The sequence below is a fragment of the Podarcis bocagei genome (genome assembly GCF_964188305.1).
Source record: "Podarcis bocagei genome assembly, chromosome: 8".
Taxonomy (NCBI): domain Eukaryota; kingdom Metazoa; phylum Chordata; class Lepidosauria; order Squamata; family Lacertidae; genus Podarcis; species Podarcis bocagei.
The window spans coordinates 30,180,322-30,192,976 of NC_138133.1; the positions used below are offsets into that span (position 1 = coordinate 30,180,322).

At 44.2% G+C, this 12,655-nt stretch overlaps 1 protein-coding gene across 21 annotated transcripts in view; it reads left to right on the forward strand.

Annotated features, from left to right (window-relative positions):
- Positions 1-773: 773 nt before the first annotated feature.
- Positions 774-12,655, forward strand: part of ATXN1 (ataxin 1) — a 208,495-nt gene continuing 196,613 nt past the window's right edge. For 7 of the 21 annotated variants that reach the window (XM_081206285.1, XM_081206286.1, XM_081206278.1 and 4 more), the window contains exon 1: positions 10,697-10,816. The gene's annotated coding sequence lies outside the window, so the exon portion shown is untranslated. Of the gene's footprint in view, positions 960-2,327; positions 2,889-4,673; positions 4,731-10,696; positions 10,996-11,538; positions 12,086-12,189; positions 12,292-12,655 lie in introns of those variants that run through there. The other 14 variants (XM_081206295.1, XM_081206279.1, XM_081206290.1 and 11 more) reach the window with 7 other exon arrangements.

Consider the following 12,655-nt stretch of genomic DNA (forward strand, 5'->3'; position numbering starts at 1 on the left):
AGGGAAAGCCTTATGTGGTGCTCAGTGTGTAGTTCTGGTGGCAAAAATATATCCATAACACAAAATGAGTACAAAATTTAAAAGAATCCCTTTTTAAGGAAGGCTTCTACTTGGTAAGGAGGGAATGAATCTTGGGGGGGGGGTGTGTGCAATTGGGGCTACTTAAATGTAACATTGTTTATTTATGTGTGCAGGTGAAACAAACCATGAACCCTGGTTTAGCAATATGTCTGAATAGGATTCCATGGTTTGGAGTAACACAAACAAAGCAGGATCTGTATAGTCAAGGTTTGTTCTTGGTCTAAAGATTGTGAATGTTTTTTAAAGTGAAACAGCCATGATCCTTAGGTTAGCCTTAATGCTAAGACTGGTTTGTTTTTTCTCCCCACGTTAGTGGGGATGGTCAAAGGGGCCTCAGTCAGTGCATTCATTATAAACCAATAACTATGGTTTATAGTGTGGTGCAAACGAGACCACTAATAAAAACACACCTTTTTCATTGGTAAAGAAAATCCACTGCTGAAAAAAGAGAAACAAATAAAATGTGATCTTAAATGGAACAAGCCACCATTCATCACTCAAAGGCATTTGTTTTTCTTTTCAGATTTGTTAACTAGTTGTAAAAACTACAAAAGGGGAATTTATCCATATGCACCTTTCACGGTGATGGTGTTTGAGTCAGGCTGAATTAGACTGATGATGAAATTGTGTGCAGCAGGCATATTTACTTGGAAGTAAGCCTTACTATATACAATGGCCATTTGTTCCCTCAGTGCCACGTGTCAATGTATGAAAGAGTTTCCTGGAAACTCTGGATTCCACCACTCCCCATTCAAAATATTGAGGCGAAGGAACTCGTGGTGAATGAGATGCAGCACCAGAAAGGTGGAATGGTGAGAACAAGAACGTGCGCGGAAGGACCTGGCATTGGAATTTAAGGAACGTGTTGAAGTTGGGAGGTAAGTGAGAGAGTATTGCTTGGTCTCCCTCGGGAGATAGTAATAGAAAAAGCAGTGGCCACCGCAGTTTGGTGATGATGTTGAGCCTCTCTCCCAACACTGCTGCTGTTTACCAGGACAGTACGGGGGCAGGGCAAGGCAGAGTTGGGCAACCAGAGTGACAGGAGTGCCAGATTACCTCAAATGATGTGGCTGCATGGCCCAATTTCACCACCACTCTACACTGCCCTAGTAAGTGGCAGTCATGCTCGTGTCACACTGCTGCAAGGCATCAGCCACTCTTGAATGGAATTGTACAGCCCATGTGTGACCCACTATTCTCCCTGCTCTATCACCATCTACAACCTCTTGTGTGTCAGGGTGTAGGATGTCTATAGTAATGCAGGAGGGTGTATCAAATGGGGAAGGGCAAGAAAGCTTCCTTTTATAGTAAGGTTAATAGTCAAAAGCATGGAGAAAAGCAGGGACTTGATGGCAAGAGAAAGGGTGTACTATTATCCCTCAACACCATGGGTAGGCAAACTAAGGTCCGGGGGCCATATCTGGCCCAATCACCTTCTAAATCCGGCCCACAGATGGTCCAGGAACCAGTGTGTTTTTACATGAGTAGAATGTGTGCTTTTATTTACAATGCATCTCTGGGTTATTTGTGGGGCATAGGAATTCGTTCATTTCCCCCCCTTCAAAATATAGTCCGGCCCCCCCACAAGGTCAGAGGGACAGTGGACCGGCCCCCTGCTGAAAATGTTTGCTGACCCCTGCTCAACACTATCAACTCAGTGATGTTTGACCAATAAATAACTTTTGACTTACAAGGAACCCTTGACTTCGCTAGCAAACACCCCTGGATCTTCAGAGATATTTGTTTCACATCCCACAGCAGCCGGTGGGGTAGGGTGGTGGCACTTATAACTGTCCCCTCCAACCTTCCTGTAAATTGAAATTGTTTGTTAGAAGCTGCTTTGGATTCACTGTGGAAAGGTGGCATATAAATAAATGAAACCAATCTATCAGTCAAGTTGCCATTCGACCCTGAGGTAATTTCTCATACCCTGTGTTTGATGAGGTTATTAAGGATGTGGAAAATGGGGATGAAGAGAACCTTATAAATTCTGTGGCATCTTCTATGTCTGAGGTACCCAATTTCTTGCCTCAGTTATTTGCTAACACACATTCTCAGGCAGGAAGAGGCTTAATTGTTATAATATACAATTTCCATCCGATTGTTCTGAATCTACAGCGCCACTTCCAGCAGAAGGGACTCAGTTTGACAGGCTGAGCTACATCTAGCCTATTCATAGATCTGCTATGTGATGTGTGCGTGTGTGAAATCTAGCAACCACAGACTGACTCTCTGTTTCCTTTCAGATTGCATAACGCAGCATCAGAATCACTAGAACTTACGTTGTTGGGTTTTCCGAGAAAGGCCACAAACTCAGTGCCAAGCTGCTACATGCCAGCTTGGAGGTGACTTGTTCAAGGGAAAGGTATGGCAGATATACCACTACCATAATTCAACGCAAGGCACCACAACTTGACTTGAAAAGCCGGCTAGAAATTAGAAAGAAAGAAAGAAAATCTCCTCACATTAGGAAGCAAGCAGAAGCACTGGGCTATATTCAACTACCTCATTCTAGCAGAAGCCAGTGCAAGGTTTTCTGCTAGTGCAATGGGACTTCTTCCCTGTATGTACCTCATGACCTTCCCAAAACTGGTCTGGTGGATTGGGAGTATCCCAGAAGAGGAAAGGGGAGATTTGTTATTGTTCCATCAGGCAAACAGAAATGCTGTTTGGAATGACCTCACTGGTGCTACATTGAATGCAACCCACCATTACACCACTTTTCCCGCACTTCTTCAGTCATAACAGCATACAGCAACCTTTCGACAGAGACTAGGAGTTGGATTCCTCTTCATCAGGTGATTGAGGTGAGGACTCCAAACCTGAAGGGGGAAGGCATGCAGGTCCAGAAAAACCTGTGGGATCAGTGCCGCCCACCGTGGCACTGCCGTCCTCTGACTCCAATGACTCCACTGCAGAAGACCCAAGCCTCCTCTACTCCATCTCAGTAGTAGACCACTGGAGAAGAATGGAGCCCTTTCACTCAAGCAGCATCTTGCAGTACACTTAACAATCAGGCTGCACCTTCTGTGATTACAATATAAGGGCTCAGTTTCAGCTTGTTCCTTACTGGAGCAGCTCTTAGAGTCCAGCCTGAACCCCACATTGGCTTGGATCCAGTTTGAACCTCACCATGTCCTAGATCCCAGTTGAGTCTTCCTGCAGAGCAGGACACCCTTAATCCCCAAAATGGACTGAGGATGTTTGATAGGGTGGCATTGAAAATGATAGAATCCTTTTTTTAAAAAAAAGTTCTTTAAAAAAATCTATTCCATTAAATAGATACATCTGGGCTATGAATTAAGGATGTTTTACCATGAAAAACAGAATTTTGACTGTGACGGAATCACAACCCTTGTTATGATAATTACACAGGTCAAAGAACTTCACTTGATAAGTCTGGTTTAAAGTCCAGTAACTTGTAATTGCATACTATAGCTCTTTTTTGAAATGCTAGCCAGACATGATTTCAAGTGCTTGGAACTATGATTTGTAAAACTATTGCAGTAATTGAAAATGTGCAGTAAAATATTGTTGCACGGCACTCTATTCTCAGAGTGCTATGAGATTCTAGAAGGTTCGGTTTTCCTTGGAATGAGCAACAGCAGAGACTGCAGTGTCTTTATAATATATGATTTATTTACACATATATACAACCTCAGCCTATGATTGAGGGGCTCACAGTTTTAACACCCCAATAAGGTCTTGCTTCTCCCATAGCCACGGCCTTAGATTCCAGCAGAAATCAGGCACAGTTCTGTCTCTCAGCTGCCCAGCCTGCAGCCTGTGATATAGGGTAGGTTGAGAGGCAGTGACTTGCCTAAAGTCTGCTGAGTGGAGATTTGAACCCTGGTTTCCCATGTCTTAGTTCGGCACTCTAGAAACTATGCCTCCAATTCTTTATTTCTACATTAGAGTCATTTTAGCATTATCTTCTGCTGAATTAGGGCATGGGCGTAGCCAGGATTTTTGTTAGCGGGGGCAGTGGAAGTTATTGAGCAATCAAAGGAAACACTGGAAATTATAGCTCTCTGAAGGGAATAGGGGGCTCCCAACAACTCTCAGAACCCTTAACAAACTACACTTCCCATGAACCTTTGCAGGAAGTCATGACAATTTAAAGCAGTATGTTAATAGTGCTAATGTATAGTGCCTTAAATGCATCTAGGCCTGGTAACTGTAAGCCAAGCTATGGTTTACTGTGAACTGCTCCACATACCCTGGTGATCAGCAGTGGTGAAAAGAAGCTAGTTCTCCATTTATAAAGTGGAAAAACTCTCTACAGATAGTATAATGGCTGACAATGACAACATTCCTGATCAGAGGTCTACCTGTGATTGCTGAGACCCACGTATGCTGCTGGAGCCATGTGTGTAGCATACATTTTAAAGGTGCAGTTTGTATTTCACCTGGGGATATACAGTATGTGCAAATCTAGGTAGCTAGGGAGATGTCTTTTAGATTTGAATTGGGCGGGTCATTGCCACAACAAAGCTTTCTGCGATGGTGCATGTCTTTAGAAGCATGTAGTATGGTTTTTGCTTAGGAAAGAAACCTCCTTTTTAAAATTATGTCTTTTTTTTTTACAATAGATGTTATAATAAAAGGGGTGAACCAAGGTGACCTACTGGATCCCTTTCAAGCTCACAGTAAGTATATTCTTTTTGTGTGTGTCTTTCCAGTCAGAACTTTTCCTCGATCTGTTTATTCTGAATAAAATACATTTATAGGATAGTTCAGTAAAATAAAAAATATAAAGTCATTCAATAAATGTAAGGATCCAGAACAACCAAATTTCCTCTCCTCTAGAAGATGAAAGCTAAAAAAGAAAACCTGAATGAAACTGATTGTACTGGTGTTACCAGAATCTCCTGAGGGTAGCTATTGTATTAATAGCAGAAATATTACAATCTGAGGCCTGCTTTCGCTGAAGAAGGAAAGGGAAACACAGAATATGCTCCGATGCTGACAGCATAGACTTGGGACTAACCTGCCACAGCTGAACTCAAGGGTGGTGGCCTGAAATAAAAGTAATTGATGTGTGAATTGCCCCAAGTAGAACTATTGCAAAGGTAACTTGACTAGTCCAAAGGGATTGCTTTGGGCTTCCTGTAAAAAGGAGGCAGAGCTTTAGTGAAAGCGTTGAGAATGGATCGCATTTGTCCACTAGAGGCTGTAGTGAGACAAACAATGTAGAGACCTGAAATGTAGGCAATCATCAGCTACCTTAGAACATAATTTCTGTGGATAGTAATTGGCAAAAAATCATTTTTAAGGACCTGGTAAGGATACTTGAATGTAAAAGCTCTTTTATATCTCTCTTTGTGACAGTGGCAATATGCAATACATCAGGACATTTTGGGGCCATGTTGACTCATGGTCAAGCCTAGGTGGGGTGTCATATGCCAAAAGGAGTGTGGCTGAAGTATAAAAGTGAGTGTGGCCAGTTTAAACTAACTTAAAGGATGTTGGGTGCTGGAGCGAGTGGAGTGAGGGGCTCACAAAGCATTTCTCCATAATAGAATCATAGCAAGGACTTGTGTAAGCGATCAGTGAACATGGAAGGGAGTGGATGTGGCCAGCAGGCAGCAGGCTAGCCAACTTATTAAGTAAATAATGCACCACAATTCCCTGTGTCAAAGAGGACAACATGTGTGTAGTTAGAATGTCCATCTGGGTCATACTTTATGCCCATGAATTCATGCAGATAATTATAATACTATATCGCCTACAGCAAATAAACTCTCTGCATAGGATCATGATATAGCTTAGTCATTAGGTGGTACAGGACTTAGTTGTATCTGGGTGGAATCAGGAGTATCCTGTGCCCCTTATGTTATTGTTTAAGTGGGACCATCACGTTCTTGTCAACTGGTGTTTCTCCTAAGCCTTCTGTGACACGAACAAATTGAAATGGATGTTTAACCATTTGACTTCTGGCACCTAAATTTTGTACTTTTGTCCTCGTCATGCACAAGTAACTGCTGGAATAAAGGCTGTGGCGCCTGTGTTGAGCCTCAAACCCATAAGGTGCAGGTTTACCTTTGCCAGTACTCTCACCAAAACATTCTGCTACAGATCAAGTTTACACATCACACTTGAGTTTTGGGTGGTGTTGGAGTCATTCTGCTCCTGCCAAGTTTCAGGTTTTTTTATGTTTCCCCCCACTTGGTATCTATATACTCCAGGCATAACCATAAAGGAGTTTTAATGATCCATACAGGAGAATGGTAGCACAAATAGGACTGTCAACATGGGAATGTTGCATAGAAATAGCTGCAACTTTGCAACTCTTTGCTGGAAGATACTGCTTTCTGCATCTTCAGTTTAGCACTAAAGCACAGAAGCAGCTCCACAGAAAGCACCAAATTGCTCAAGGTGGCAATTTAAGAATTCTAAGGATGTGCATCTCTAGTTTGTAATAGCAATAAACATTACCCATATCATGACAAAATACCCAACATCACAAGTGATGGCATGCAGCATTTTTCCTGCTTGAATATTCCAGGTTAGCCTTCCCTAACTTTGAGTCCTCCAGAAGTTTTTGACAACCCTACTCTCATCAACCCTACAAAATCCATGGCCAGGATGGCCGGGGCTGTTAGGAGTTGTAGCCCAAAACATCTGGAAGGCACCAGCTTTATGTAGTAAAATATCTCAGCAGCTTTCAATAATTATTGAATTTCTTTCCTTTGAAATTTAGCCATTTTCTAACTATGAGCATGCCAAAATTTATTTGGTTAGCTTTTTGATGGCCAGCCATTAGTACGTTATTTGGAAAATTTTCATGGTAGACTGACCTTTATATTTCAGTTAATTTTCAGCCCATTTTTTAGTCCTGCTAGCATCCCCAAGGACAGGTACAACTTACCAGTTGTGATCTCTAAAGGCTACACACTCTTTATAATCGGCGGCACCACCACCACCACTAAGCAGCAAACAAGGGGACAGAATGGCTGTACACTTTCCAGTTACAATCATGAAGTCAAGTGAAGACTGAAGAAGGGAGGCCGCAATTTGCATTGTCAAGAAAGCCTGTAGCATAGCACTATGCAGAATTGCATTTGTGAGATTTAACAGTTTGCTTTGGCGGCTGTGAAAATTACTTTGTACTTTCTCAGCTGTTCTCTTGCTCTTCCCGGTTACTATTTATTAGTAGTGGCCAGAATATACAACACACATCTAAGGGACACAGTGGAATCTCTTTGTAGTTTTGAGTGTTTTAAAACTCTGTTTTTATTGCATATTTAAGTGAATGTCTGGTAATAAACACATTGCCCACTCTGAGCTCTTTAAATAGGGCAGTTAAATGATGAATGACTTCTGAAATATGCAAGAGAACTAAGAGAATTATTCTGGACCATAAAGAAAACATTTTGACTTGGACCCTAAGACTGCAATTGTATACATGTCTGCTTATAAAGGAAATCCTATTAACTTCAGTGGAACTTAAGGAAATTCATAGATAGAATATTATTCGTTTAGTCCCCCGTATGGGTTGTGCTCTCTTTCAGAGGAAGGTGAAAAGTTATACTTTAATTCCTTTCTCTTCCTCTCATCAGTCTTCTCTTACTTTCTTTGTGTGATTTTCTTTGTTGACTGGTATTTTGTCAGTGTCAGCAGTGCCCCTACAGTGCAGCGAGTGCTTCCACCCAGTTTCCTGCTGTTGATCAGGCAACAGTCTACTTGCAATCACCCTTGGAGAAACTGTAACAGGTTTCTGTGATGGAGTCCAGAGAAATCCATATCACTGGATCCATATCTGAGGGTCCTATCGATCAGTCCCTTCCCAAACAGGGGATCCCTCACCTCAGTGGGTGCAGCCTTTAATCTCTTAGCATAGTTGCTCCTCAGTGGTAAAGTACTGTATCGGTTTTGCATGCAGAAGGTTCCATGTTCAATTCCTAGCATCTCCGGGTAGGACCGGGGGAAACTTGCATCTGAAAACCTGGAGTGCTGCTGCTTGTCAGTGTTAAGCTAGATGAACCAGGAGTCTGACTTTGGATAAGGCAGCTTCCTGTTTTCCTCTGAAGGTCTTCCCCAGTTCCAGGTCTTCAGCCCTCTCTCTGGAATCAAGTTGGCAAGGTGCGGCCTTGTTACTGGTATTCTAGCCTCGCACTAGGCTACTAGGACAGATAATATTATACGCCGCATGATGAACTTTGGCCTTGTGGTTCATACTTCTCCAGAATCTCGGAGCAGGATGTGTTTTGGCTTAATCATCTGCTGCAGTAGCAGCAGTTCCTCTTGCCAGTGCCTAATAGCTTACCATGCTTGTGGTGGTGGTACTGCCGTCTCTACTGATTTTTTCACCTGCTCTGCAGTTCCTGCCTCACCGCAGTATTGACAGTCAGCATGATGTCTCTACTGCCTCCTGCTTTGTCCAGTTTGCTGCTACTGTCAACATGTTAGATGGGCCCCCTGACACTTGAGAGAGACTGGGTGTGTGTGTGTTTAGATGGCTGAAGGGGGACCAAAGGGCACAACTCCCCCACTCCAAACTCTTAATTTAGCATACAAGCCATTGGTGATGCAAGTTTGAATTGCTTTAAATGGTACCTCCTCCTTCATGTGGCAGAATAAATTTGTGGCATTATACAGAGGGCCAGCTCAAAAGCAGTGTAGTACAATACCCCCCTATTAAAAGTAAAAGTAAAAACAACAACATACTGATATATGTGCTGCAATCTGAATGTGCTTCTAGCATGCAGCAGTTGGTAGAACTACACCTACTTGCATCATTAGGTTTGTCAGGAAAAAAATGGGTAGATTGCGCTTAGGTAATGAGCAAACAGAAGTTGGGGTGTGGTGACAGTGAGCATACATGTGACAAAACCAGTCACACAAAAACATTGCTAGGTTTCTATACCAGTGGTGACGGTGGATGTGTGTATAATGGGTTATTTTTACTTCTTTCTTTGCGGTAGTGAGAAATCTGGATTAAGTAGGAGTTAAAAATACTTTGTGGCATTTTGATCCTGGCAGTATTGTGTAGATGCGATGAAAAACTTGCATGCATGAGTAACACCGATTCCAGGGCAAGCTCTGATATGGAAGCACCCTGTATGCAAGGTCTTGAGGTATCACAGAGACACTATGGGTTCAGCAGCACTGACAGAACCGAAGAGCTTAGAAGCTTACAGCCATTTAACTGGCTGCCTAGGGGAATGGGAAAAATGTCAAAAACAGGATTACGAGCAAATTTTGCTATGTTATACAACTTTGGTGGTCAGCACCATACATTTCCTCCCTGACAGTTATTGCATAAGGCTGTACATCAAGCTGCCCATCCTTTTGTAATGACTACAAGGCTCCGATATCTTTTTTAAAAAAGCATTTTGTCAGTGGGCTTGAATAGAGTGCCTCAGGTTTGTAACAGAAAAATGCTAATTGACAGTCATTCCCTTAGTTCACCACAGGGAGTTGGTTCTCATCTCTGGCTCTTGGTTAAGGCTTAATTTTAAATGATGGCAGTGCAATAGAATAAGTAACTTTAAAATAGCTTTGTAGCCCTAAAGTGTTGCTATCGTTAGTTGCTAAGGTGGTATCTCCCACCTCTTTTGGTAACAGAAAAAACTTGAGGGGCAACTGCCTCCCAATTACATTGTAATTTAGAAGGTGCAATAGGCTTCAACTTTCCCCCCCTTTTATCATTAGGGCCTTCTCCAATTTAATAATAATAATAATAATAATAATAATAATAATAATAATAATAATAATAATAATAATAATTTCACCTCTATACCTTTTTTTATTTGAAGGAAAAATCACCTTATGCATCAATAGATGTGCAGTTGTTTCTCATTTGTTGTCTTTCCTCAAGGAAGCTTTTTATTATGGGAACAAATACCACATTTCCCCATAGGTCAAACATAAACATTTTGCTGGGAAATTTTTATTCTTCCCCTACAAAGCATGTCAGTCACAGCAATGAATGTTGTTGTTTTCTTGTGTGTATGTGGTGTGGGCACCTATTGTGTGCCTCTGATATCACTAATGGCATGTGACTAAATCTCTCCCCTCATGCTTGTGCTGGTTTGCAAACACTTAAAATGTGTTCTGCTCTTCTTTTAAAAACTTGATTAGAGAGTGAGCTCTCCTTCAGACCTAGCTTGAGTATAGAGCGGGCTCCTGACAACTTAGTTAGAAGCAAGGCCTGTTGAACTCAATGAGATTTCTTAGTAAATATGCATAGGATCAGGCTGTAAGACTAATTTTTTAAAAAGTCCAGTTTCTTTTGAAATGTCTGGAAAGGACTTCAATCGTTCCCTCGCATCTGTTAGTGGAACCAAAGAGCTTTGAGATTCCAGAACTGAAAAAATGTAGAGTGGCACAAGATTTGTTTGTGCACATAATTTGGCATGCGTGTGGAGTGGTGTGGTGAAGAGAGGAGATAGCCTCCAAGGTACATTGTAGTGAAAACAAAAATCCAAATCCCTTCCTGGAAGCTGAGACGAAACCCTGGAAAGGGTTAAGGCTGGTTTGGCCGGGCTCTGTTGTGCGTATGCAATAATCTGTGTGGCTCTCTTGGCCGCCTGACAAAGTGTTGCCTCCTTCTCCTCCCTCCCCCCCCCCCGCTTCTCCTCCTCCTCCTCCTCCCCTTTGCATGAAGTAGGATCCTTGAGCTGATGCAGAGGCAGCCAACTGCTCCATATTTGGCTTCTATTACACATTTACATACTGGAGAAGAGAGGAGCGAGCTTCTATACCGCAGACATCATTTCTACTACAGTTGGTGAGGAGACATCTGTGTCACAGCGCGGGAGGAGAGAAATAGCACAGTGTTGTTGTTGTGTTTTTTCCTCCTTTTTCAATATTACAAAACCCCCAAGCCCTTGCGATCAGCTGGCAAGATATTGTGAGTCCTTTTTTTTTTTGGTCCGTCCCGTTCTCCAACCCCACTGACACTTTACAGTAAGTGGCTTTTGAAAGGAAAAAAGACCATCCTCTGCTTTCGCTTCTCTTTCTCCACTCCCCTGACCCCTCCTCGATTGCAAACCTCCAGAGATTTCCAGCTTGGGGGTGGGAGGGGGGGGGTGGCGGTGAGGAAAAACACGCCGACACAAGAGATACGCTGTTGGAAGAGGGGGACGGGAGGGACTGCGGTGCGCTGTCACCCTGAAAGTATCTCCCTTTGCTCGAGCCCGGTCCCCGCATCTCCCCCCCCCCCATCCCGTGCCGAGGAGGCTGGAGGTGTAGGAGGAAGGGGAAGCCAGGCCAGGAAGCGATCGGCGTGCTGTGTGTGCAAGCTAGAGGCGGGCCGGTGTGGGGAGGAGGAGGGTATGGTGCCGCTGGCTGGAGTCGGTGTATATGCGAGAAATGCCCCCCCCCCACCCCCGCTTATGCAAGCAAAGAAACCGAAAGAAGTGTTCTTCCCTTCCCTTCCCCCTCTCCTCGCCGGTATTCGGCTTGCTTTCCTCGCTCCCCTCGAGTGTATTTGCCTGCGGGTGCACTGGTGTCAGCTGTGCGCGCCTGCCTCTGCGTTTGCTGCGCCCTGAGAGGCGCTGGCGAGAGAGCCCGGCCGAAGGCGAGTGCGCCGAGTTCACACAGGGCCTGGGTTTTGTGTGTCCCGAAGCAACGCCCTCCTCCGCCGCCGCTGTCTGGCTGGAGCTGCGTCCCCTCTTGCTGCCGCCGCCGCTGCTCCTGAAGGCCGGCTCAGCTGCTGTGGGCGAGCGGAGCATTGCGCGCCCTCCCTCTCCTCTCCCCCCGCCACCGCCGCCTGGCTTCATAGTAGGGAGGGCCGGTCCTCGTTGCACTGTGTAGTACGGGGCTGGGTAGTTGCCGGAGGGGTGAATGAAGCGGGGAGGAGGCGGAGGAGGAGGAGGAGGCGGCGGTGGCGCTGGGACTGGGATGTGCCCGGCAGCGGCAGCAGCAAGCAGCAGCAGCAGCTCCTCTTCCACTATGCTCCTACATTCAGGGCCCAGGTCGGCTGCAGACTCCTCCGGGCACTTCAGGCAGGAGTCGCTGAGTGAGTGAAGGCCACTGCCGGGCACCCGGAGAGGAGGTAGGGGGTCCTTTGGACGGGGAGGCCTGCGCTCCCCCTTCTCTTCACCTTGACACCATCCTCCAAAAGGCAGCTCCTGCTGTTTTCCTCTCGCCTTCCTCCAGGCTTTCCCGGCAAAGAAAATACGCACAGTCCAGTTTCTCCAAAAGATTTCTCTCGAGATTCTTTCTGGTTTCCAGGAACGGATGGGTTCATCTCTGGACATGGCAAGATTCCCCTTTTTAAATTGGGGGAGGGAGGGGGGGAGATAGATTTCTGAAGCCTGACACTGTTTGCAATTTGTTACATGCCTCCAGTGCACTGCTGCCCTCTCCGTCTTGTTCAAAAATATGTATTTTTTAAAAAGTTAAGCTCGCTTTAATTTTTTCAAAGCATGAATAATCTGCCTGCATAATTGTATTTCTCTTAAGAAGCGGTTGAGTTTTTTTCTAGATACGTTGGCAGCTACTGGAATACGAGCAAGGAAAATAACACAACATTAAAAAGGCAGTATTGAATATGTTTGGGGTTGTGTTTTTTTTAAAAAAGCAGGTAAAATTATGAGAGAGCAATGATAGAAAAGAGCCAATT